Raw genomic sequence first — 22,408 nt, 5'->3', positions numbered from 1 at the left:
TAAACTGGAGAGTTTATAACACCCTCAAAACACATGTTTTTATGATTTTTCCAATACCCTGATTCCTACTACCACGTCCTGTTCCCAGGCCAACACCAAGCACAGCAGCCACACTCAAACATACAGCATGTTCCTTCTCAAAGAGAAACTTCAGGAAAAAAAATATGGTGTAAAAGATCCAAAAATGTTATTCTGTGAGATTGTTAAGAGGGCAGAGAAGGTCCAGTGTACAATGGCCACGTAGCAATTGTGGAAACTCCATTCATTTCCAGAGTTGTTATCAGCATAAAGACCCCAGTGCCTAGCATAGCTATACCAGCCCCATGATCACTCTACTTCAGCCACCTTAAAGCCTGAGCCTCAGGTAGGTCCACTCTGATCTTTGAACAGTGGAATTAATAGTGTCATATCTATTATTCCATTCTCTAGTTTATCTGCACTAGATGCCCCTCCCCCATGGGGATCAGGAGCAAATCCAACACAGAGCTGATGGTCACTTGGGATCCTCATACAGAGTCCCAGGCCAGAAGACTCTGGAAGTCCAAGAAAATCAGGTCCAGCCACTCACCTCAAAAACCAAATGGAAAAAATAATGGTGAAATGCAGGAAAGAAACTTTAATCACCATGGTTATAGTAGGACAGTAAAGAGACATCATGTGTTATCTCTGTCTTCATGAAATGACATCAGCTTTAGGTTTAAATAGAAGAAGATTTGAGGCAGGAGGAAAGAGGAGTACATACTCATAATTAAGTAGTCTTGGTCAAGCTGTGTTCTGGTTGATTATTATTTTACTCCTGATTCTGTGAGGTGGCTCTGGAGAAGTCCATATCACTTGAGGGGGCAATTTCTACTTGCTGCTCAGAATTTATCTATCAGACCTGTTGTCCTGGAAGGGAACAGGTCAGTTCCCATGAGATAATGGCTCCTACTTAGGAGAAGCAGTCTCATTGTGGTGTAATGTGCCTGCCTCTTGTAAGGTGTAAGACAATAACCAAAAACTTCTAGGTACCACTCCAGGGGACTGAAAGAGGATGCTGCAAAGCTTGCTTCAGCCTTGACATGGTTGAGATAGATTAGGCCAATTTGGGGATAATAAATGTTGAATTACTAGTTTTTAGATGAACACTCCTTAATGAAGAATAAAGACAGATGCTAAACTTTATCTTGCAGGCCCAGATGAACAGGCAGTACATTTAGCAAAAGCAGCTTCTAAATCTCTTGTTATAGTCCCATCAGGCTGAAAGGGGGAATTCCAACACATCTTTACAGAGGAAATTCCTCCCAAGTCTTTGAAACCCATTTCTCTCTTGGGATGCTATTATAGGCTGAATTGTGTTCTCCTTAAAATTCAGATGTGGAAGTCTTAATTCCCAGTACCTCGGAGTGTGACTGTACTTGGAGATAGGACCTTTAGGAGGTAATTAAGAGTAAAATGAGATCATTAGGGTGGCTCCTAATAACTGGTGTTCTTACAAAAAGAGAAGATCAGGACACAGACACACTGAGAAGGAAGATCATGTGAAGACACAGGAAGATGATGCCATATACAAGCCCAGAAGAGACCACCCCTGCCAACACGCTGATCTCAGACATTCAGTCCCCAAAACTGGGAGAAAATAAACGTTTGTGGTTTAAGCCTTCATTCTGCAGTACTTTGTTAGGGCAGCCTGAGCAAACTAAACAGATACTCAGGAGCATCAGCCAGAGCAGCCCTGTGTGCTGGGCACAGGCTGAACATGACTTGGCTCTGAGCAAGAGGTCAGGGGTGTCCCTGAGACCTATGCCAACAACCTGAACTCCTCCACTGAATAGGACCCTCAGATCCAGTCCAGGGTACTTTGGGATATATCTCTCTCCAGAACTTACTTTCCATGCCCCACTATGAGCTTCTTGAAATGCAGATATGCTCACTAAGAACCCTGGGATAGAGGCGAGTCTTTACGACAATACTCTTATTATCAAAGCAAGATGTCAGTGCTGCAGGCTCCTTTCCCAAGGCTGCCATGAGGATGTGCTGTGAACCCAGCACTGATCCCCCTGGGTGCCTCATAGAATTACGGTAAGAGCCCTTCTGTCAGCCTGAGTGTTAGCCTTCTCCAAGGGGGTCAATGCCATGTGCTTCCCCTTAGGTAATTATTCTAAGATGGCAGGCCTCCAATGGATCCCCAGAGGATCTCCGGTTGCTCTGCACTTTCTTCTCTTCCCACAGAGCTCAGGGAGTCAGTCACCTGGCCTCAGAGTAGGCGCCAGTATCTCATAACAGAGAGACTGAGACTTTGTTATTAAACAGACCATGTAGGAGGTGTGGATAGAGAAGGAAGCTAAACACAATTCTTCTACACTAGTTGGGTGTCCTATAATTCAATTCAATTAGAAGAGACTAATCCCATTCATGAGAGTTCTATCCTCTTGACCTAAATTATCTCCCAAATGCCTCACCTTGTAATACTGTCACCCTTGGGACTTACGATTTCAACTTATGCATTTTTAGGAGGACACAAACATTCAGCCCAAACACACTTACTCCAGGGAGTTAGTATAGATACCACAAGTTAAGGGCTCAGTTCTACAAGACTGTCCCTACTTCAGATGCCAACCTCAAATCTCAGGTATCCCCAGGCTACCTGCACTTCTGCTTGGCCAGCTACAAATTTGAGTATTTCCATAAACAACCACCCTCAGGTTTGATGATTTTCTAGAACAACTCACTGAGTTCAGGAAGAGACTATATTTAAGACCATAATTCATTAGAAAGGATGAGAATGAACAGACATATGTAGAGGTACCCACTTCCTTCCCAGTGGTCCAAAAGTGAGTGGAACAGAAAGTTAGACCCTCTAATCAAGTGCTTAGTCTTTCTGATGACCACCATTGTCTTAATCCACCTGGGCTGCCATAACAAAGTACCATAGACTGGGTGTCTTATAAAACAGCAGGAATTAATCATTCACAGTTTTGGAGGCCAGAAATTCCGAGATCAAAGCACTGGTAATTTCCGTGTTTGGTGAGCACTGCTTACTGGTTCATAGAAGATGTGTCCTCATATGGTAGAAAGAGGATAGGAGAGGTCTCTGGGGTTTCTTTCATAAGAACTCTAATCCCATTCATGAGAGTTCCATTCTCTTGACCTAAATTATCTCTCAAATACCTCACCTTGTAATACTGTCACCCTTGGGACTTAGGATTTCAACTTATGCATTTGTAGGAGGACACAAACATTCAGCCCAAAGCACCTTATCTTCCTTCCAGTGATCCTGAGTGAGGGTACTCCTTACCTGAAGGTTTCTGCCTCTATTCCCACTGCCAACAATGGTCCTGACCCAACAATGGCCCTTCCACAGGTAGGAAGGGCCCATTAGCTGGTGCTAAGGCCCCTCCACTCTATCTTCCAAGTGATGGGGAGCTGTGGAACAGTGGCAGCACCAAGAGACAAATACCATGTGATCACATGGAGACTCATGGTAGCACAGTGACCATCTTGGGAAAGCTTCTCATGAGCTATTTCTTGAATTAGCTGGATGAAGCCTAGGGTGGTGAGGCTGGAAGCAGGCACAGTCATGTGGGTGTCTTCCTACATTCAGGCAGAAAAGTAAGGAGCAGAAAAGCGGGATCTCATATGTTTTAGACCTAAAATCAGGTGTAACTATTTGACTGACTGGCATGAGAGGGCAGGGAAGAGGCTCCCAGCTTCCTGCCTTGACTGTGTGAACAGCCTTAGGGATGCAGAAGGTCAGGAGGTCACGGGACAGGGGAGAAGAGGTAGCTTCCTTGCAGATATGCTGAGGATGAGAAAACTGGGGACTGAGCAGTTGGGGCCATCAGACAGGACAACACCTTTGTGCAGATATCAGAAGTCAAGCCTAGAGGTGCAGACTTGGGATCAGTCATGCTATGGCTGCTGAGGAGGACATGATGGGGCCTCGCTGTAGAATCCTCCCGTGGAGCCCCTGTGCACTCCTCCTCAGGCTCTTTCCCTCTCCCTGGATCACTGCTTCCCAGGAAAGGAAGCTAGGACTTGGTGTCCCACAAAATGTTGGCAGTGTAGGCCTGGTCATATCTTCATTGCTCTTACTGTGCTGTCCCTTATTGGGCAAAGATGGTGCTACCACCAGGTTTCCTCCAGGACTTCAAGAGACAGGTGGCTTTGAGGCAAGTGTGCTGTGGTTGTTCCCTCCCTTTCTCCACCCCTCCACCTTGCCCTGGACCTGGTTGTACCTCCCACAATGGGTCAACTTTGTGAGCCATGGGACATCTGGTTTCCTGGAGTATGGTGACCTGGACTATGGGCTCTTGAAAGGGGTCTACTCTAGTTTTACAGAAGTGCAAGTGACAAGCCTGGCCCTCCACTTCTTCATCTCCCATAAAACTCCTCTAGCTAATTCCCTTCCAGTTCCAATGCTTCAGCATCCAAGGATGGCCCAGGTGTGTCACTCAGGAAGGCTGCTGCCTCCTCCAGGGGCTCCTTCCTACAGAGCCTGCCCCCAGGAAAGCATCTGGAGAATTGTTAGTATGTGTTGGGTACACACAGGGGCAGTTTTAGATTTAGATTGGGCAGCCTCAGGCCAACCCCATGACCTCTGCTTGGTCCCAGTTCCCTTCTCTGCAAAGAAGGACACTGTTAATGTCCACCTCTGTGGGAAGGGTGATGAGTAAGGAGATGGGGGATTTTGTCTGCCCTGACACTAGACACCATCCAGCACTCAGTACATATGAATGTCTTCCTTTTCCCTTTCCCCTCTCCCTACTTGCTCACAGAAACCCCTGCAGCAGGGGCAAGGAAGAAAGTTAAGGGCTAGGAACATGCTCATCGAATAGCATGGCTCCTCCAGGGCTTAACTCCCTATGTTAGTCAGCTTTTCCTTGCTGTGACCAAAATACTCAAAAAGGACAACTTAGAGGAGGAAAAGTTTATTTTTAGCTCATAGTTTCAGAGGTTCAATTCATGGTCAGCCAACTCTGTTCCTCTGGGCCCAAGGTGAGGCAGACACCAGGGTGGAAGAGGAATATGGAAGAAAACTGTTAAACTCATGGCAATCATCAGAAAGCAGAAAGAGAAAAGGAAGAGTCAAGATATAATCCCTATGGGCATGTAACGAGGTTACAGCTCTCAAAATCTAATCATTCCATCTCTGAACATTACTGCAGTAACACAGGAATTTTGAGAAGACATCTCACATCCAAACCACAACATTCCCCACCCACTCTTACCCTCTGAGTCTAGAGAGTGGCAACTGCCCAGTGTTTGACTGGCTCCAGGAAACTACTCCTTAGAGCTGCTGTGAAGTCCAGTGTCCAGCAAGAACAATGTCCCACCCTGAATGCATGGAAGGTGACGGCCTAAGAAGGGAGTGGTAAATGGCCATCCCTTGCTTTTTCCACATGTCTGGATGATACAGGACATAAAGCAGCTGGGGCCTAAGAGGAGAATGCTCTAAAGGGCACAGGCCCAGAGGTGAGGAATAAGAAAAGCAAGAGCCAGTATGTGATAAGTGTTCCCTGACAAGCATGCTTTTCAGATCCAACCCCACTTAATCTTTACACTCATCACTGGAGGTAGGCACTCTGATGAGCCCTATTTTATGGAAAGGGAAAGAGAAGCTTGGAGATGAGTTAGTTCCCTAGTTCCCATGGCTGGTAGAACAGGGCTTAAACCCAGGTATGATGGGGCCAGAGCACATGAATGTACCTGCCCCCCCAAGCTGCCCTACAGAGCTGTGTACAGATAGGCATGGTAACCAGAGGTAGCATTGGAGATTGCTGACACCTGTCAGGTGTCTAACTTTGGCTACCTCTTGCTGCCTTCTGTCTCCCTGCTGTGGAAGCTCCTGTCTGAGCATAAGAAACCCACTAGTACCTGGTCCTTCCCAGCTCCAGATCTTCTGATCCACAGGCAGTGGGCAGAGTGGCAGTGGGCTGAGATCCTCCTTAGGAAGTTGGTATGCCCCGCCACCCAGTCCAGCTCTTCTGTCCCATGGCTTATTACAGGGATTCAGCCCAGGGAAGGTGGATCCAGAGTTCCAATCTGTCCATAGGTCACAGATTCAGATTCCTACAAGTACCAGACAAGGATAAGTAAACTGAAGGGCCCAGTGGGGGCTCTCACTACCCAAGGAACATGAGCTGTGTATGTAGTGGGCAGCCATTAATGAGCATCTGTTATCATTTAGATAAAAGGTATTCCCTAGAAGCTCACGTGTAAGACAATACAAGAGTTTTCAGAGGTGAAAGATTAAATTATGAAATATGGCCAATCAGTGGATTAATCCTCTGATATGGATTAAATAGGCAATAACTAGGCCAGTAGGGTTTGACTAGAGGAAGTAGGTCACTGGGGACATCCCTTTGGGTTTTCTATTTTGTCCCTAGTGAGCAGAGCTTTCTCTCTCTCTTCTCTCCTCCTCCTCCTCCTCCTCCTCCTCCTCCTCCTCCTCCTCCTCCTCCTCCTCTTCTTCTTCTTCTTCTTCTTCCTCTCTCTCTCTCTCTCTCTCTCTCTCTCTCTGTCTCTCTCTCTCTCAGTTTATGTGCCCTGAGCTTCTTTCCTCTGCCAAGACCTTCTGCCATGATGTTCTTCTGCCTTATCTTTATGCCCAGAGTTATGGAGTCATCCAACCACAGACTGAACTTCTGAAACTATAAGCTAAAATAAACTTTTCTAACTCTAAGTTGTTCTTCTCAGGTCTTTTGATCACAACGAAGAAAAAGCTGACTAAAACAGCAAATATGGGCTACCAAGCTGCCAACTTGTGTGAACAGCATCTGACAGGTGGTCAGTTCCAGCTCATACACTTTGGGTTAGCAAAACCCTACAGTCATGTCAGTCTCACAGTGGGAGTGCTAGGGGAAGGAGCCAGGTACACTTTGCTTTCCCTCCCTTGACTGTTTTCTCTCTGTCCCTGCTTCCTGAGGTACCTACAAGTTTTCTACCGTATGTCCAGCATAACTTTATCCACTGAGTTTCTGAGGCTGCTTCTTGGAGCAGGGCCCAAGCAGGGTGCTATGGAAGAAGAGTGAGCTCTAAAGTCGGGCAAGATTCTTTCTTCCTCCCATCTATGTGACTTGACCCTGAGCCATTCCTTAACCTCTCTCAGCCTCAGTTTCCTCACTCACCAAGTGGTTGGGAAAATCCAAAGGAATAATATATATAAAGTGCTTTGCATGGAGCAAATGAAGGATTCCCTTCCTCCCTAAAATTAACAAATACTGCACTAGGACGTCAAAGTCCAGTGTAATATTGAGTTCATGATCAAATATGGATTCAGGTTTGATGGCAGCAGTATCCAGCAGAGGTTCATCTGCTGACCATGAACTTCTGACACAGAGCAGAACAGGGGATGTGGCTTCTTTTAGGTTGAAAAATGTGAGGGTGGGGAGTCAGGGAAGCCTGCTTTCCAGGACCCACCTCCAGCTCAGATGTGGCTGCTGCCAGGCAGGCAGCACCACCTAGTGGATGCACTTAGCACGATGAATCTGGATGTTGGTAGATAAGGAAGGGTGTCCTATCACAAAGATGTACACATACAAATAAATGCATAGCACTGTGACACACACCACATGTCCCCACCCACACCTCATCCATATACAACATTTTCCAGCCCACTCCCCTTAGGGACCCGTCTGGGAACTGACCATCAGCAGCCATAAAACCATACTCCACTTTCCAAAAGCTCATTTGGAGCCTGTGAGGACAGCCAGATGGAATGGGAAAGAGGTGAGGTCACATTTACTAAGGACAACTTAATGCAGGCCAGGCTTTTGGCCATGAGGCAGGGTCACTCTCACAGGTCAAGGCACTTTCCCAAGCCCAGCCAGCCAGAGACCCCAACCCCCAGGCTGCACAGCCACTCACTCAGCTCAGTTCCTACGAGCCCCACAAATTATTTCATTTGTAAAAATTACTTGTCTGAATTCTTAAACTTCCATCTTGAACTTGGATTTTATTTGAAATGAAATCAACTTGGACTGTAATTCTATTTATGACCCAAGAGGATTTTCTAAGTAACACCAGAACTCTGATTCTCAATGGCCGTGCCAAACCTGCTCTGTCCCCCTATCCTCTCAATGTGTATGTATATGTATAGACTGTGTGGTAAATATGCTTATATATAGGTGTATGTGGGTGTGGTGCTTTTGTGTATATGTTGGTGTATATGTGTATGTATATGTGTTTGTATGAATATGTGGTATGGTGCATGTAGAGTGGTGTATATAGGTATGTGGCATGGTGTGGTATGTGTATAGTATACTTTGTAGTATGTATGTGGTGAGATCTATGTGTGATATGGTATGTGGTATATTGTGTGTGTGGTATGGTACATTGTAGAGTGTGTGTGGTGAGCTGTGGTGTGTGTGTGGTACATATGTCTGGTGTGTTTGTGGTATGGTATGTAGTATATTGTGTGGTACTTGTGTTATGTTGGGGTGTGATGTGTGGTGAGGTGTGTGTGCATGTGTAGGTGTGGTTTGCAGCATAGATGCTGCATTCAGAAAGAGATGGGGTCAAGTTCCAGCTCTGCCCTTGGCATCCCACCCTGATATGCATGTTAGTGTATAATCTCATACCTTGACCCTGGACCACTCCTAGTAATTCATTTTTAATGAATAAAATATGGTAAAAGTCATAGGATGTCACTTCAAAGATTAAGCCACAGACAAAATGCTGGTTTCTCTCTTGTGTTCTCTCCTGCTTTCTGTCTCAATTTTCTGATGGAAGCCAGCTGTCACACTCTAGCATGGAGAGACCCAGGTGGTAAAGAACTGAGATAGGATTCAGCCAACAGCAACACATAAGAGAATTTCTAATCTTACCAGTAACCACTCAAGCATGCTTGGAAATAGACCCTTCTCAGAAAAACCTGGAGATAAGGGCAGTCAAAGTCCACACCTAGATGCCATCCTTAAAAGACCTGAGCCAGGCCCAGATTCCAGACCCACCAAAACTACAAGATGATAAATGTTGTTTTAAACAGCTAAGTGTAGGGTCATTTGTTACATAGAGAGATAACTAATACCCTGGGCCATGTGGTACACTCTCTTGGAAGCCAACCGTCTACCCCGAGTCCAGCTGCCTAAATGATACGTCATGAAGCAATGACAAGCCTTCCCTCCCAAGCCCTTCTCACATTGCAGTTTCAAGAGCTAAATAAATGTGTTTTTTTTAAATACACTCAAATGTTTTTAAATGGTCAATCACTTAGTGATGGTAAATAACTAATAGAACAAAAAGTGGTGAGCACCATTCAATCAAAGTCCATGCTATTTTAGATTTCCAGTCATAGCTGCCTTCTGATCCTTTTTACTTTCACCTGGAAAGCCTACTAAGGGTGACACAGAGGTGCCAGCCTTTAAAAGATCCCTAAATTGAACTCCTCATGCAACCAGAGCCAGCCCCCACCAGCAAAATCCCTTTAGGTGTATCCTTACTGCCTTTCATCTTCTACCACTGTAGTAAGGGTAGAATTCCAAGATGATACCTAATAACTCTTGTATTTCTATTGCTATAACAAAATACCTGAGATAGATACTTTATAAAGAAAAGAGATTTATTTAACATTTTTGGATTCTGAAAGCCCAAGATTGAGTAGTCCCATCTGTTTGGCATCTGGTAAGGGCACCCTTGACTCTATCACAACATGCTACATGGCATTATGATGAGAGCTTGTGTAAGAAGGGGAGATCCCAAGGTGAGATAAGAGGTCAGAGTGATTCAGGGGTCAGGATTGTTCTATCATAACAACCAATTCCCTCAAGAACTAACTCATCCTGGGCAACCACATTAATCCCCTCCAAGGGCAATGACCTAATTACCTCCCACTAGGCTCCACCTCTTAAAGGTTCCATCACCCATTAATACCATCACATTGAGAACTGAGCCTCCAATGCATGAACCCTTGGGGGACAAACCACATCAAAACCATTGCACCCCTTGCCCTTGTGTAATATTCTTCCCTTCAATGTAAGTAAAGCCTGTAACTATGATAGGTTATCACTCCATGATTGTGTTACTTACGTAGCAAAGAGATTTTGAACATACTATTAAGGTTAACACTCAGTTGATAAGGAGATTTTTCTGGTTGGACCTAACCTCATCTCAGGAGACTTTAAAAGGCAAAACATTTTCTCTGGTGATGGGAGACCAGATAGTCAGAGAAATGTGAAATGTAGGGGTCTGGGAATTCTCCTCTGAGATAGAGGAGACCACAAGGCCAGGCTCTTTGGATGCCTTAAGGAGGTAGAGAAATCAGCCAGTGAGAAAGTGGACCTCAGGCCCACAACCACAAGGACCTGAACTCTACCAGAAACCTAATGGAGCTAAGAAGTAGGCTTCCCCAGAGTGTCTAGGGCCTGGTCCATCATACCTTGATTCTAGGTCTTGGGGACCCCGGGAATATAACTTTGTGGAGCCCCCCAAGACTTCTGGCTTACAGATCCTTGAAATGAGAAATGGGTGGTCTGTGGCAAAATGTATAATTTGTTGCACGGTAATAGAAACATTAATACAACACTATTCTCTTGTTTCTAGATTTCCTTCCCCAGAAATATCTTTCTTTTTTTTTTTTTTTGCTAGAGCCTTTGTAAAAAGTGATGGATGAAGTGGGGAATCCACAGCCTCCCTGGGAAGTGAGTGGTCATGCCCATCTGTGGCATCAGAATGTGGGCCCAGGATGGGCCTTAGTGTTCATTGGATGAACCTCCAAGGCCTGGCAGTCATCATGTGCCAGCCAAGCTTGGAGTTCAGGGGACTCCATCAAACCCATATTGGCCTCCAACTATCAGGCTCCAGACTTCCCGTTAGGGTGACAAAGCCCAGGTTTAATTAGCTGGACTCTAATCACCTGGGCATTCCCAATTCCCTCATTTCCAGGACAATAAAAGCTGTCTCTGTTCATATCAGCCTTTCCTACTGAAGAAATCAATCCCCAATTGTTCAGTTTAATCTGTTCCCCATCTATCCCAACCTTCACTCAATTCCTCTAAAACTCAACTGCACCCTTGTGGCAAGCCCTGACCCTGGTATATAGATGGTGTTTAGCATGCCCAGAGCCTCTTCACCTCCTTTCCCCTCCTTGACTCCTGGCCATACTCCTAGCATGCAGACAGTGCAGGAAATCCCATGCCCATTTTCTTGGATGAGAATCATGAAACCCAGCATCCTTAGCCACTACTACATAACGTGAAACATTTTTTGGTCACTTCATGTCTTGACAAATGTTTTATAGGTTTTTAAGGACAGTTTTTGTCTTCCATGACCTCCGAAACTATCCCCTTCAGAAGAGGCAACAGCCTGATATACAGCAGATCATTAAGAAAACTGCTTTGATAATGGAAATGCTACATGGTTATTATCAGACCAAGCAGGGAAATGTGATTTTGATTCTCTATCTCCTCATCAATGGTCCTTACTAATCCACTGTGCGGATTTTCAGTTTATATAGTAGTAAATTAAAGGATTCCATTATGATCAAGTTTTGTAAGTTTTTAAATAATATTTATGGGTTTTTTTCTTTATGTAAGTTGAGGTAATATCACTCTTAGTATTCTAGGGCCACATTGTTAAATGTATACAACCCATAATTGCAGTCTGTCCTTTTTAAGTCACTGTATTGTTCCATATTACCCTTAAAACACCATTTTCCTTAAATTCTATTTTATCTGTTATTAAAATCATTATTTCAGTTTGTGTTTTCCTAGTATATTTTTTCTACTCTAGATTTTTCTATGTTTTTGTTTAGCTGTGTCATCTGTAAGCTGTAGATAGATGGATTTTCAAATTTTTAATCTATTAGTAGGCAAGTGAATTTCTTTACTTTTGTGATTACTGATGTATTTGTACCTACTTCAATTATTTTTGTCTTATCTCTTTGCCCCAATCCCTCACCCTAATTTTTTCTGCTTAATAAATGTTTGCTTCCCTATGGTTTTGGGGTTATATGTTTTTTCTCTTCTAGTAATTGATAGCCTTACCTTTCAAATCTACATACTGTACTTTACCTTTTTATCTAAGAAGACCTCAATAATGCATTATTTACATTTCCCCTGTATAAAAAAAGACTCTTCCAGACTTTACCTCTTCATCCTTTTTCCTCAACATGATGCTTTGTTTGTAGTTTTATTTCTGATCTTTGGATATAAAATATCACTTTTAATTTTACATTAAAAAGTTATAGTATATGACATGTACACCTTAGCTTCTGCTTGTCAAAAATTTCCTCTCAATCCAATTTTTTTTTTTTTTTGGAAGTACAAGCAGCCCTTGCTTAGCACAATTCTGATTGCATGAATTTTAGTTATCAGTTTTATTAGATGACACCAGTCCTCAAACAACTGGTTCAAATTTCTGTTACCATGACAACAACTGTGAGTACTGCATAAAATACAAACTGCTACTAACACTTTTATCCATAAATCATGATCAGGGATTGATCAATCACTTTTTTCAAAGTCCATCAGTGATTGGGCACCAGCGATCTGTTATTCAGTTCACACATACCTCAAGAATGCAGTTGTGTTGTCTCCTTGTCTCCCATTAACATTTTACACAAATAGGAGGTCAGCTCAGAAAAGATGAAAAATGCAGCAATTAAAAAGCAATAAGACATTGAATAGGCAGGCACTATTCAAACTACTCTTTCAAGTTTCTTTACAAAGAAATAAAACTATTTAATTCTCCATGTTACTGGTATTTTACGTAAAAATAAAGCACATGAGCTTTATTGTATTTTTTGTTTTCCTCAATGCTTATAGTTAACCATTAGAGAGTATTTAATGTCTTGACAATAATTATTGAAGATTACTGAAAATTTGCAGCTTATCACATTGATTAGAATTGCTTTTCATGACTTCATCTTGCAATTAATTATCTTTATAATCCTCAGGCTACTGTGAAAAGCAAGGACTTCCTAAGTACATAGTTTAGTAATCTCTTTTACTGAGATTGAAGGGAAATAACTTTGGAAGTTTTAGTTTCTGCATCTTTACATTCTTACTCTTGCTTATCAATATAGCCTGATATGAAAGTCAAGAAATAATTTCTTCTCAACAGTATTCTGAAGTTGTTACTCCATTTGCTCCTGGAATTTTTTGCTACAGATGGGAATTCTGTTGTCATTCTGTCATTCCCTTGAAGGTATTTTTCCCCTGTTATATCATATTTGTTTTATTCAGTTATTGTTTATTTTTATTTTTGAAATAACCATAGATTCAAAGACATTTTCAAATAGTACTGAGAGATTCTATTAGGCCCCAGTAGTTTAGTAGTTTGATACTGTACCTATTGTACAGTATCAAAACCAGTAATTGATATTGACACAAGGTGTGTGTGTGGTTCTTTGCCATTTTATCACTTGTGAGGATTTGTGTGACCATCACTACAATCTAGAGTTTGCTTAGCTTTTGAACATGTATGTTTATTATCTTCTTCCACATTTGGGAATTTTTCAACCATTATGTCTTGAAATACTTTTTCAGCCCTATCTTTTTTCTCTTTCTGAAACTCAATGATGTGAAATGTTAGATCTTTCACATAATTCTTTGTCCTGAGACTGTCTCTCCCCACCCCTCCAGTCTACTTTCCATTCCCAGTTTCTAGTCTTTATATTCCTCTTCTTCACAGAAGCCTCTGGCACTATTGTCTACTCCTTACCTGGGACCCATTCCTCTGATGAGACCTCTTCTGGTTTTCCTATGGTACACAGGGCACCTTTGCTTAGTCTTCCTTTCTGGTGCTTCATCATATACCCAAGTGTCACCTTATACATTCTTGGTTTTTAACTTTCCTCTTGTGTACACTATCCCAAGTGATCTTCTTAAGTCTGGTGGCTTTTACTATTTCCCTGATGTTAGCAATGCCAAATTTTATTTCTAGTTTTGAACTCTCCCCAGGCTCCAGACTCCTGACCTCTCAATATGTCCATCTGGATGACAGCTACATAATTATCAAGCATGTCACCCTTCTACTTCCTGTCTTAAAATTATAGTCCTTTCCATTTTTACACTCTCTGGTCATTTCAGTGTTTTCACCACATCATTTGGAAAATAATGCCAGCCCCAACATCACCACCTCCTCCCTGCCTCCCTGCCATCCACTACATATCTGAAATTCCCCACCTTCTCAAAGGATAAGTGCCCAGACCCCCTCAGCCTCTTTCCTTTGCCTCCTGCCATGACCCTATTTGATTCTGCTTCCCAGCCCCTCTAGTGGCTGCGGGTTCCACCCTCTCTAGCCACACAATGATAACATGCTTACCTTAGTTGTTGTAGTTGTTGTTGTTTTTAATGCCTACAGAATCATTCTAGCCCCAAGCCAAGATCCTCTGATACTGCCCTTTTTTGACCACAATCTACCTGCCCTTCCACCTCTCCTCAGGCCTTGTTCACCTGATTTTCATTCCCATTTAATCTTCCCCATTTTTTCATCCTGAAACTTCCTCCTGAAACCATTTTGCACTCTGTCCTCATGCACTGCCCCAAATTCATGACCCTCCTGTCATTTTTCTACTCCCACTTTGTCAGACCTCAAGCCTGCACCAGCCACCACCTGCCTTCTCTGCCTCCTGACTTGTGCTGCTGTGCAATTGTGTGCCTTGGCTCCTTGACAAACCAGTCCTCACTAACCTCCACCTGCCCCCAGCACTGCTGCAGAGTCCAGTTCTTCATCCCATGCTGACTTCCCAGCAGCTGTTCCCAATCTTCCTCCTCTTCCCAAATCCACAGCCCAACCCCACTTCCTGAACTCCTAACAGATGAATGCACTTTATAATTTATTGAGAACTTCATCCAATAATGACATTCTCACCTTCTTTCTCTTTCTCCTTGGAATGTCTATATCTCCCCCCAGTGTGTCTTTTTCTGAGAAATATCCTTCCTCTTTATAAGACAAATTTCCCCCCCTGGACTCTGGATACCTCACCTTCCTGATTCCTTCTTGACCTCTTTTCATTTTTCTGTCTTGCAAATTGTTTTTAAAACTTTTTTATTATTATATCTATATTACAGTATATTTGATGTACCAAAAAGTGAACATATTAAATATATACATCTTGATAAGCTTAGGTAATGATGCCATCACCACAGCCAAAACACTAAAGATGCACATTACCTCCAAAAATGTCTTTGTAGTCTTTTGTGTGTTATTTAATTTTTTTGCAAGAACACAACATATTTTAAAGTACAAAACACCATATCGTTGACTACAGATACTATGTTGTAAAGCTTACCTCCAGAAAGTATCTCATCATGCACAACAGAAACACTATCAATTTGAAAGTAATTTCCCATTTTCCCTCCCCTAAGCTTCTGATAACCTCTAATCTATTCTCTGCTTTTATGAAGTTAACTACTTTTTTTATTTTCAGTACCAGGGATTGAGCTACATCCCCAGGCCCCCGCTGTTTTGTTGTTGTTGTTGTTGTTTTTGTTTTTGAATTTGATACAAGGTCTCACAAGTTGCCCAGGCTGGTGCTTGAACTTTTGATCCTCCTGCCTCAGCCTCCAGAATTGCTGGGATTACAAATGTACACTGCCATGCCCAGCTAAAGGTTGACTACTTTTTAAAAATATTTTTCGGTTTTAGTTGGACACAATATATTTTATTTTTATGTGGTTCTGAGGATCGAACCCAGTGCCTCATGCATGCTAGGCGAGCACTCTACCACTGAGCCACAACCCCAGCCCAAGGTTGACTACTTTTGATCTCTCTTATAGATGAGATTATGCACTACTAATCCTTCTGTGGTTGTCTTATTTCACTTAGTAAAATGTTCTCTAGTTTCATCTACACTGTTGCAAAGGGCAGGATTTCTTCTTTTTAAATAATGCATAATATTCTATTGTATTCATGACATTGGAAATAAAGAACCACAATTCTTTATCTATCCACCTGTCAATGGATATCTGGCTGTTTCCATATCTTGGCTATTGTGAATAATGCTGCAATGCACATAGGGGTGCACATATCTCTTCAAGGTCCTGACTTCAATCATTTCAGATAATACCCAGAAGTGTGAAGACTAAATCACATGGTAGTTCAATTTTTAATTTTTTTGAGTAATCTCCATGCTGTTTTCCAACAACATAGCACCAGGGCTCCAACTTCTCCACATGCTCTTCAACACTTTTTACTAGTCATTCCAAGAGATATACCGTGATATCTCATCATGGTTTTGATTTTCATGTTCATAATAAGTGACAGTGTACATCTTTTCATATGCCTGGAGCCATTTGTAAGTCTTCTTTGGAAAAATGTCTATTCAAGCTTTTGCTCACTTTTAATTGGTTTATTTGAATTTTACTATTGAGTTGTAAGATATTTATATATATTTGGATATTAAATTTTAAAACTGTGCAATTGCCACTTCCATTTGCCTTGGCCCTGTCACCACAACCCTTACACCCACTGAAGACCATGTGCAATGATTTCTTCCATTCTGTTTGCCTCCAATATCATATATAAGCTTGTGATTTTTCCAGTCTGTTTCTATGATGTGACAAGTGAAAACTCTTTTCCAAATGAGATTGAAAAAGATCCTCATTTTCCTTCCTGGAAATTTCTATAATTCTACCCTAACCCATATCTTTTGCCATTACCTATGATGATTGACAGGGAGACATATCCTGTATAACTTATCAACCAAATAACTGACCAACCACTCAATGGAGTAAAAGAGGTATCAATATTTAAGTATGGCAAAAGGCATCAAGGGTGATTGTCCTGGTCACCCTATCCATAGGGTTACCTAGGATTTGTTTTAATCATGGGTGGGAAGACATACAGGCACAGAAATGACTGTCATGAAGAATTCTGTTACACTCAGATACATAAAAACAGAAGGCACAACACACATACAGTTCCATATGGGGAAGCACTGCAGTTATTTAGGAGGCAGAAAAGGGAGAAATGTAAGCAAGAGGCTTTATTGTGGTTTTCATTGGAAGAAATGGGCAAGGCAACGTTAGCAGACAAAGGATTGGCTAATGTGAATAACTTCAGAAGACTCTGGAGCATAGGGACAGCCTCAGTCATCTGGTACCTGACCCTGCCGGGATTCAGCAGGTAAATAGTGGTCTAACTTGTAAAGGCCCAATAGAGGAGGTAGTAATGGGAGCCCTCTGGACTGGTAGGTTTGCATTTGAAAATCATGCCTTTGCTAGTTGTTTACTATCACTGGGAATTTTCTAGCCCTGGGAGTGAAAGCAAGGCCTCAAGTTTTAAAGCATCAGAATATGGAAAATGAAATACACTTAATACAGGGAATGAGTCCCTGAAGAAGCTTTTTGAAAATGCATTCTCCACTCCCCTCATTCCCCCAGGGAAGAACAACTGCCTCTGTAAATCAGAGCTGCTGATGTGCATGTTAGGAAAGGGGGTACTGAACACCCCTGCTTGGCATGTTGCACTGCTGATTCTGCTGATGCCAACATCGCCTCTAATACCTCAAGTCCCAGTCTGTGTGCTTAATTTCAGGCTCCAAGCCATTTCTAGACCAAAGTCTTCCCCTATCCTCCTATATATTATACATTTACTCCAATTTCTCCTTTACCTGTAACACCTTCTTCCTCAAATCCAACTACTTTTCAAGGCCCCACTAAAATGCTGTTTCTGGAAACCTTTCTCAGGAACTCTCCCCCTGGATGTATCCTGTCATCAGTTTTTGCTCCCTCCTGGCACCCTCAACCCACCTTCAGCCATATCCATTTCTTCTGTTGGTGAGTGAGCTCCTAGACCAAATGATGTTGCTTGCCCCCTGAGTAATTGTGTGCTTGCTACTGTGCAATTCATTACTCCTGGGCAACAAATTTTGGTGGGAACAGAAGCCTCTGGGAAATGTGATGTCTTATGCTGGTGTTGTCCACAGCATATTACAGGGAATGCATGCTTCCTGGGATACAGACAGGCATCATGCAGAATGAACAAGCCTGACTTTGTATTTATGAAGTTACAGGTTTGCCAAATGCAAAACTTCTCAGTTTTAGATGCCAGGGAGCTTTTAGTAAAGATAAGACTCTTTGGGGAGCAAAGGGAAATTTGAAGTTTTATTATTATTTTGGTAATTTACTTACCCTTTTTTCTGAATTAAGGGACTTATGGTTTTGAAAATTATAAATATAGTCTGAGAGAGATACTTTCAGGAGTCTGTGAGGCCTACAGCATCCTACAAGACCATGACCTATTTCAGGGATATGCAGTCATCCCAAATCTCCAATTAAGGTGCTCTGCAAAACTAATATGTCCCATCTGCTCCTTCTCTTTGGTAACCCCTGGGATATAAGCTAAGCCAACCCTTCTCCCTCTCCCTGGTTCTAGCCAGCTGCTAATCAGCTGTGGTTTCCTGAATGTAGCAAGTTGTTTCTCACTCCTAACATTTTTCACATTGCTGACTGCTTTCTCTCATATATATATATGCTTTATATATATATATATATATATATATATATATATATATATATATATATGCTTTATATATAAATACACATATAAAATACGCAAATCACCTAACTTCACAGTATATTTAATATATACACATGTACATATATATGAAGCTTGATATTTTCTTTTTATTAGGTATGATAAGTCATCTAGAGATGACTTCAAGCCCTTCCAAGAAAGGGTTTTTGTAAAGGGCCAGATAGAGATTCTCACAATGTGAAGAATGTCCTACACATGAGCCGAGATTTGAAGTGGTTATCAACACTTCTGCCAGGAGGAATGCTCAGCATTCCACACACTATGCCACAGCAAAATGTATATTTATCCAAATTTGTCTTGTTGGACCTAGGGCTGCCAGAATAAAAGATGGCTTCTCTAGAATCAGATGAGCAAAGGGATTTGGGAAAGTAAGGACGGGAACACTGGTTCAGTTGCTATTATGTGCCTCGTTCTATGCTGAGTCTTCTATTCATATGGGTGCATCCACTCTTGACAAGTTCCCTGTTTCACGGCTGGATGCCCATCCAAGTGGCCTGTCCTTTCTTTTTCATGTGACCTCTCAGTATGAATTACTATAGTAAAAACTTTTTTAGAGCATGGTAATGGCTTCCAGAAAGCAGAAGCTTCCAGTCTTCCTAAGAGCCAGGTCTAGCACTGGCTCAGAATCATCACTTTAGTCAGTTTATTGATTGGGGAACATCAAAGATCTGGCACTTATTCAAGGGCATGAAAAACTCTATGTCTCAAAAGCAAGCAGTGTTCATGCATCAGGAGGGGAGGAATTAATGATAGCCATCTCTGGAGACCATCTTCTACCTACACTGGTGGTTCTATATTGGGAAAAGGGCTCCTAGGAGATGTTCTGCTCACTATGAGGCAGTGAAGACACCTGTGGGTCATAGACAGGAAGCACATTACACATACCTGGGCCAGGTACATGTGCTGACAGACTCATAAGAACAAGAGGATTCAGCACTGAATTCCAGGACAAACTTACACTTGCTTACAGTAAACCCAAAGGTCCCAATTCCAGGGTGGCCAAAGAGAGAGAACCAAGCCCTTTTTGTGTGATAGGTTTTAAATAGTACTGGGTTACAGCAGCCAGCCAGCTAGTTAAGGAGGAGTGTGGGGACATGTGGCCATAGCTGTGTCTCACATTTGCTGGTAAGGTTGACTGGGGTATATGACTGTAGCACTCCAAACTTCACCTTCCAAGCTTTCCCAAACAGAGCTTCAAGGAGAAAACACCTCCTGGTTGTTCTCATTCCCAAATGGCTATGTTTTATGATGTGTTAAGTTTGGGGGAAGAAAATAATTCCTCCAGCTGTGGAGTTCTTCCAGCTGAAGGCATTCCAGTTTGGTGATTTATGACCTGCTGAGTGCCAGCAGTGGCTCAGCTCACCAGAGGGCCTGTGAGGGGCCTGCTACGGCACCGCATCGGTACTGTGGGGGCCACAGCCATGGAGGCCTTCCAGTTTGAGATGTCCCCTTTGAGCTGGTGGCCTGCTGTGTTCAGTCACCATGAGAGATGTGATCCACTGGGAGGTTTCAGAGAAAGTCTGGGTACCCAGAGTTTCCTGGGCAATAACTTTGTAAGTAGGGCCAGTCTGAGCAGGGCCTGTGTGTCTTGTTCATCAGCTGCCAGACCTACATGTGGGGCAGCTTCCCCAGCTTCCTTCAACAGGAGGCAGGCAGCTTCAACTTCCTGGTTCTGTGATGGTCAGCCATGCCAGCCTGTTGAGCAGAATTGCCTTCTGAAGAAGATCACGTACAATGCCTGCTGCGTGAGTAAGCAATGTAGTGGAGAATAAATGAGGTAGGCAGGGCTGTGGCAGGAAGGCCCTTTAGAGTTGATCAGAATGACCCAGCTGAGGCCTGATCAAAGGGCCTCCTCCTTCCTTCTTGTTAGTGCATATTCCACCCTCTGAAAACTCAACTGCATACTCCCTTCACCTTGGAGGATGCCCATAACTGGTCCCCTCTTGACTGGGGAGGGTGAGAACAAGGAGAGCTCTGAGGCAGTCTGAGATTTCCAGTCCCCACTGTCTATGTCACAGTCTAGAAGCCATATGGTCAGCAAGTGGTGCCAGCAGATAAACAACAGGTACACACAGTAAGGGTCAGGTAGCCATGTTCCTGCCCGTGATAACAAGTTCCTGTCATTTTAACTCCAACAACATGAAACAAAAAGTCACCCCTTCCATTATGTATTATGGATAGTGTGCCTCTCTTTAAAAATGGCCTGAGAGAATGGGACTCAAGGTGCCATTCCATCAGTCAAATGTTATCTATTTAACCATTCTGGTTGTCACTGCATAATGAAAATTCAAATGTGTCTCTATTTAATGCACAAAAAAAAAAGAAAGCTCTTTGGGGCATCTCTATGACAATGTTTACTCAATTTATTGTTGGCCCTTGGAGTGGTACTCAGTTTTTCTGAAAGCAAAGGTGGATTCGTGGTAGCCTGTAGGAAAAGAAATAGTGAAAATACACTATTTGGATTCATTCACTCAGTTAAAACTACAAATTAATTGAAACCAAGGAAAGCAATATTGCTGAGGATGCGTTTATAGACAACAGCAAAATTCAAGCTGACTTGGGTTGGGGTATAGCTTGGTGATAGAGTGCTTGCCTTGCATGCACCAGGCACTGGGTTCCATTCCAGAACTAGAAAAAGAAAATCAAAGCTGCCTGCTGACTAGCCCTCAGCCCAAACTCAACACCACCCTTCAGCATAGCTGACAGAGTGAAAGGCTGCCTTTTAAAGGAACAAAGCTATTCAAGGAAGCCAGTCAAAGATACTAGAAGAAACAGATTAAATATAGATAGATAAAGAATATTTACTAGATGGAAATTATGGTTCCACAAAACAATACCTAAAGAAGAAAGATGCCCTCAGCAAAGGATTATGGTATAACAAAAGGTATTTAAAAGTAAATTTAAATCCTTAATAAAATATTAGCACACTGCATTCAAAAACACATGAAAAAGATAATACACCATGATCAAGTGGGTTTCATTTTAGGGACGCAAGGTTGGTTCAACATACGCAAATCAATGAATGTAATTCATCACTTAAACAAAATTAAGAACAAAAATCACATGATCATTTCATAAAAGACCTCTGATGAAATCCAACACACATGCATGTTAAAAATGCTGGAGTAGTGGATAGTGAAGGAACTTACCTCAACATTATAAAGGCCATTTATGACAAACCCAAAGCCAACATCATACTAAGTGGAGAAAAATTAAAAGCATTTCCTCTAAATTCAGGAACAAGACAAGAATGTCCACTCTCACCACTCCTACCCAAAATAGTCCTCAAAACATTAGCCAAAGCCATCAGGCAAGAAAAGGAAATCAAAAGGATACAAATAAGAAAAGAATAAGTCAAACTATCTGTCAACTATGATCCTTTATCTAGGAGACGCAAAGTACTCCACTAAAAGACTTTTAGAAAGCTTATAAATTAGTTTAGCGAAGTACCAGGATATAATATCAACACCCAGAAATCAGTAGCTTTCCTATACTACAACAGTGATTCAGCCAAGAAAGCAATCAGCAAAACCATCCCATTCACAGTAACCTAAAAAAAATAAATATTTTGTAATTAATCTAACCAAGGAAATAAAAGAGCTATACAATGAAAATTATAGAACATTAAAGAAAGAAATAGAAGACGACCCTAGAAGATGGAAAAATATCCCATGTTATTGGATAGGCAGAATTAAAGTGTCAAAATAGCCATACTACAAAAAGCAATATACAGATTCAATGCAATCCCCATCAAAATACCAACGATTCTTCACAGAATTAGAAAAAGTTTTTTTTTTAAAATTCATTTAGAAGGATAAGAGACCCAAAATAGCCAAAGCAATACTAAGCAAGAAAAGTGAAGCAGGAGGCATCACGATACCTGATCTGAAATTATACTACAGATTTATAGTAACAAAAAGAGCATGGTATTGGCATCAAAATAGAC

General features: G+C 42.2%; 1 pseudogene; it reads left to right on the top strand.

Moving 5' to 3' along the window:
• Positions 1 to 22,408, top strand: part of LOC114102443 (ribonucleoside-diphosphate reductase subunit M2-like) — a 57,639-nt pseudogene that overhangs the window by 19,236 nt on the left and 15,995 nt on the right.

This window comes from Marmota flaviventris, chromosome 4 (assembly GCF_047511675.1).
Source record: "Marmota flaviventris isolate mMarFla1 chromosome 4, mMarFla1.hap1, whole genome shotgun sequence".
Taxonomy (NCBI): domain Eukaryota; kingdom Metazoa; phylum Chordata; class Mammalia; order Rodentia; family Sciuridae; genus Marmota; species Marmota flaviventris.
This window is presented reverse-complemented; position numbering and strand designations above follow the sequence as displayed.